This window comes from Mus pahari, chromosome 13 (genome assembly GCF_900095145.1).
Source record: "Mus pahari chromosome 13, PAHARI_EIJ_v1.1, whole genome shotgun sequence".
In the NCBI taxonomy this organism is placed as follows: domain Eukaryota; kingdom Metazoa; phylum Chordata; class Mammalia; order Rodentia; family Muridae; genus Mus; species Mus pahari.
The window spans coordinates 10,297,286-10,302,987 of NC_034602.1; the positions used below are offsets into that span (position 1 = coordinate 10,297,286).

Here is a 5,702-nt window from a genome sequence, read left to right on the forward strand (position 1 = left end):
GGGACGCTCGACCCACACCTAGTCCTGCCTGATGCCCCGATTCGGGCAAGCCCTGGGGGTTCCAAACAACGTAAAAAGGGAGCACCAAGCCTGGAACCACCCTCCCAGCCGCGGAGAGCACGTCGACCCAAACAGCGCGCCTCGCCATCCGCGTGGGTCAGCGTGGGACGCCAGGACCGCGAACACCCAGCTGGCACGCGCGTCCGGGCAGCGGGGGGGAAAGAAGCTCCGGCCTCCCATAGGCCAGGGTCCTGCAGGGGGCGGGCTCTCATAGCCGACGCGGGCTATGGATTGGCGAAGCATCCGAACGGAGGGTTTGGATTGGTTGCTTCATGGGGCGTCCTCCGCGGAGAAGCGGCAAGGGCGGAGGGCGTGGCGGGCGCTCGGCCCTCCCTCCCCAGGAGTGCGGGCGCCCGCGGGAGGCCCCGTCGTCGCCGCCTGGGACCCTGGCCCAGCTACGCGGGCCGCTCGGGACGCGCGGCGGTGCGGAGTGAGGTAAAAAGGCTGTGGCCGGCTCGAGCGTCGCGGCGCCAGGACTCGAGACGGGGGCATTCCCCTCGTGCCCGGGGCTCCGCGTGGGGGGACCCTGTGGGAGGCCCGCGGCCTGGAGGGCACAAAGGCTGGCGGCGGCGGGGGCGCCTCGCGCGTTCGCCTCCATCTTGCGGACCGTGCGGAGCGGAGGCGAGCGGAGGGGCAGGCTGTGGAGGGCCAGCGCGGCCTGCAGAGCGCGTGGGGCCGCACCTCTGGCAGCCCCATGCAGCTGTGCGCGCGTCGACCTTGGTCGCGGGGAATCGGCGGGTCACAGCCGCTCGCGTCTGGGCGGCCGCTGCTTCCCTGGCCCAGTGAACGCCTCCGGAGGAGGAAAGCCAAGCGGCGCACTTTTTATCTCTAAGACCCTTGTCCTCTGTCACCTGTTAGCCAGTCTCAGCAGCCCGGGGGCACATGCCCCAAACTTAGTAATTTCATAATTACCATGTTTTATTCGATTAAAAATTAAAAAAAAAAAAAGGGCGAAAAACTCGGTGTCCGAGCAGAGTAGACCTTCCTGGGAATTGATGGGGTCCAGACACGGAAAGAGGTAGTCTGGTATACAGCTTGCGACATTTTTTGCTTTGGGCTTGGTTAAAATACAAGCCACTACTCACCTAGTTCTCTCCAGCGGACTGGGTTAAATTCTGGGGATCGCTTAGGAACAGTGAGTGTAAGGAACCCAGCTTCAAAACTTTTTCCCTACCCCCACAATTGAAAAACATACCCTTCTCTGGGCAGCCTTTATGGGCCTGTGTTGGCAGTGAAGTGGTTTCCCCATCCCCTAACAGGATGAAAGGTCTGTAAGGGAAGGAAACCAAAAGAAAACAAGAACAAGTGAAGCCCAACGTGGAGAAAACTGGAACCTTTAAAAGCTTTTAAATTGTTGGATTATTTTTACAGGTTAAGGAAGCAGCTGGGCCCTGTGAATCAATTCAGACTTCAGTCCCTTTCATCCTACTAATTCAGGATAAGTTCACTTGTGCCTCAGTTTTCTCATCTATAAAGTGGAATTTAGGCCCCAGCACAACGGGGGGGGGGGGGGGAAACACCATGGGGGTAGAGTAATAGTGTCAATTCCAAAGGTTATGAAATACCTAAGATAAGAAGAGAAACTTGAAAAGACCTACCAGAGCACTCAGGAGAGAGAGGTGGGTGGATCTCTGAGACTGAGTGTGTCCAGGGTAGCCAGAGCTGTATAAGCACAGAGACCAGTCTCAGAATGCCCCCCACCCAAGTACCAGTACCAGACATCTGTATAATTCTTGCTTCTTCAGGGCCTCTGTCCTTCCATCTTGAGGCCATCCCTCCAACCTTTTGTGATTGCTGCTCTGACCTGGGAAAGCATTCTTAGATTTGTGCTTTTAAAGTCCTTACCCTGTTGGGGCAGGAAGAAGCTCAGAAAACATGTACCAGGCCTTGGCCCACCACTGCCTACCCTTATGTCCGGACAGCACCACTACACCACCACCATCCACCCACAGGACCACAAAGTTGAAACTTCTTAAAATTTTTAATTTTTTGAACATTTCATATAGGGGCCGGAGAGATCGCTTAGCAGTTACGTGTGCTGGCTGCCGTTCTAGAGGACCCAGGCTCAGTTCCCAATACTAACCTGGCCTCTACAACTTCAGTCCCAGGGGACCCACCCCTCTTCTGACTTATGTAGGTACAGCATACATGTGCACAAACAAAAATAAAACCTCAAAGATACCTCTAAAGAGGAAATTCTCATATGTGTATGCAGTGTGTGTTGTTGGTATCTATCCCTCGCTATAGCTCTCCTCGGGAATCCCCATCACATGAAACAGTTATTTTGTGTGGAGGTCAGAGGCAGCATACCGCTGTGGTGGGGCAAGGACAGTGTGTGAGAACGTTTCTCTCCTTCCTCGGGTCTGTGACCCCAGTTTTCCTGATACCACCCTGCATGAAGCCAGCTTCAGGGCCCAACTCCAGCCTGTCTTCTCTTTTGTCACTACGGACTTACCCCTTTGCCCGTCCTGCCTAGCTTGACATTCCCTCCAGAAGCCTTGAAGCTACGAGCCCTGCTGAGCTCCATTCCCACTCACTCCCTCTTTCTTGCTTACTAGACGTGATCTGCCGCTGGGTATCTATGGCATTTCTCTCTGTACCTGTGAGTCCTGGGAAGGTTCATTGTTGAGGCCCCAAACTGTAAGGGGCGTCCCTGACAGTACAAGTACAGAACAGTGTCCGTGGGCATAGGGATAGCACTTGTCAGAACAGAAACGTTGACAGTTGGGATAGATGCTACTTATAGAATCACACGGGAAATTTTGTTGTTCAGAGATTTTGCTCCTTGGTGAATCATTCATCTATCTGAATGAGTTAGACAGAAGTGAAAGTGTCCCTTGCCCCGCTCGCCAGTCCTCTCCCATTTGCTCTAAACAGGAATGTGTGGGAAGAAGCCAGGCAGCTGGGATGAGCTTGCTTGAGGGTGACTCAACAGATCCCAGGAAAGGTCAGGTGTCCCCTGATGTTAACATACACACAGTGCTGAACATGGCGATAGCTGATGGGTCATGTAGCCTTTGCAGGTTCTGAGAACTGAGAGATTTAGTGGTGAATTTGTGGTGCTCCCTGGGAGATGCTAGAGCATAGTAGTCTCTTGATTAGCAGTTCTGTGCTCAGGCCTTTCTCATAAAAAAAGCAGAGTGCAATGTTTACTTTTTATGCTGGCAGTGGCTAAGAATATGGTACATCTGTAAAGGAAAGCTGCGTGTGTGGACTGGGGCCTACTCAAGAGAGGCTGTACAAGCATCTGGAAAGGCAGGGCTACCCAAGCCCTTTGTTACCCAGACTGTTGCATTATGGGTCCCAGATGCCAGCTCCCGTGGTGTTTGCTCTGCTGTGTTTGGTCTTGCTTTGATTGTGTTCTTTGCTATCACCGCATTCTTCCCTGTGGGGATGGGGGTGTATGTCCTAAACGCTATGCTGCAAGTATGTAACGTTGTTTTTGATGATATAGGAGCTTACACGTCAGAGACTTATTGAGTTTCAGAAGAGACTTAGTGGTGGCTATACTTTTTTATATATGTGTGAGTGTTTTGCCTGTATGTATATCTATGTATGTACCACATGTGTGTCTGATGCCTGAGGAGGCAAGAATAGATAATCAGATCCCTAGAACTGGAGTTTCAGATGGTTGTGAGATGTAGATGCTGGGAATCAAACCTGTGTCCTCTGGTAGAGTAGTCAGCACTCTTTACCTCAGAGCTGTCTCTAGCCCCCAGCAGTTACATGTTTAATCAGTATTGGATCTGTTAAAGTGTGATTTTTCTTTTTTATATTGGACTGAATGTATTTTGCATTATAAGATGACCATGAACCTATTAGTGGGTGGGGGACAAAAGAAGGAAGGTCATGACTTGACAGTGGTTAAGTGTGTTTGGGTATGGAGTTATGGTTATTATTGTCAGCCCAACAGAGTATGGAATCATGTAGAAACAGTTTTCTGGGTATATCTATAGCAGATTGTTAGATAAGGTTAATTGAGGTGGGTGCCACCTTACCTGTGGCTGGAGCCCCAGAATGGATGACAAGGAAGAATGTGTGCACCGTCTCTAGCAAGCATCACTTCATGTGATACTGCACATGCAGTGTCATCAGCAGCCATGGGTCCCCTTCCAGGATTTCCCCATGATGGTAGACTGCATTCTTGAACTGTGAGCCAAAATAAACCATAGCATCGTAGTCGCTTTTTCAGAGCAGCAAGACAACAGTGCGGGATAGACTGTGATTTAATAGGCAGATTCATAAATCAGATTGTAAAGAACTCGATTCTCTGAACTTAAGTGTTGTGGGTGAGAATGCTCATTTAAAAAGAAACACGGCCGGATGTGGTGGCGCACGCCTTTAATCCCAGCACTTGAGAGGCAGAGGCAGGTGGATTTCTGAGTTCGAGGCCAGCCTGGTCTACCAAGTGAGTACCAGGACAGCCAGGGCTATACAGAGAAACCCTGTCTCAAAAAAACACACACAAAAAAAATAAATAAATAAAAAATAAAAAGAAACACATTTTTATTTCATGTATTTTCATGCAGCCAGATTCTCCTCACATCCTGAATCTTGTGCATGCTAAGGAGTCAAGTCCAGAACCCAGCTCTTGATGAACCAAACAAGGATCAGTGAACACACACACACACACACACACACACACACACACACACACAAGTAATATGTGCAGTTTTGTAAGGAGCCACAAGGTGAGGATGTGGTTCCATGAAAATCTCTCAGCAGAACTTGCCACTCTCCCTCCCAGTCTTCGCCCTCCCTCTTTGGCTCTGGGTGCCTTTGGACATGGTTTCTTACTGATTTTTGTTTGGTTCATCAAGAGCTGGGATCTAGACTTGACTCCTTTGCATGCAGACGATTCTAGATTGGAGGTGTGAAAGGGATCTAGCTTCATCTGCCTCCCCACCAATAGCCAGAGTTGATTTAGTGGGTCTGGCTGGTGAGGCAGATACACCTCTCCACTCCCTGTGTGTCCATCCTGACTGGATGTAGAGGGCCTGTGCACACAGATAAACTCTGGAGAAGTCAGGACAGTTAAACACACAGCTTACCTCTTTGATGGAATGAGGTGTGTGTGTAGCTGCTCTTCCTAGCATGCCAGGAGTGATGGAGTTTTATAGCCTGGTGATCCCTTGCTGTCTTCCAGAACTTATACTTCCAGACCCTTTTCCTTAAATCTTGAACATTGCTTTCAGCCCATAAAGCCCATTCTTCTGAGTGACATCACTTGTGCATTACAACAGCCTAAGTGACTTCTCTGTTATCTTAGAGCCAGGCCAATCCTGACACCCACAGCCATTGTTTACCTCAGTCATTCTCCCTAGACCCTTATCCTGAGCTCTGTTTCTAAGTCAACAAGAACCAAGCTTACTGTTGAAGCCATATGGACTTTGTCAAGAGCTTCAGTGTGAGCCTTCCTTAAGCTGTGTTGCATTCAGGGGGCTGAAGTTCATTGTTATCAGAAAACTTTTTTTCCACAATTGTGCTGTGCTTAAATATACCTAAAGTAAAACGATGTGGGGCAGACTCTAGAAGTCCTAGTCCAGTGCCAGTTGTAATAAAACTGTGTGAGCAGAGTGAGCCCAGTTTCAGTCTAACCTCACCCTTCCCGGTCTTTTTTTTTTTTTTTTTTTTTTTTTTTT

General features: G+C 49.8%; 1 protein-coding gene across 1 annotated transcript in view; it reads left to right on the forward strand.

The window, feature by feature from the left end:
- The first annotated feature begins 394 nt into the window (after positions 1 to 394).
- The window catches only part of Cep68 (centrosomal protein 68), a 21,366-nt gene continuing 16,058 nt past the window's right edge, over positions 395 to 5,702 (forward strand). Inside the window, exon 1 of the mRNA XM_021210973.2 lies at positions 395 to 495. The gene's annotated coding sequence lies outside the window, so the exon portion shown is untranslated. The remainder of the gene's footprint in view (positions 496 to 5,702) is intronic.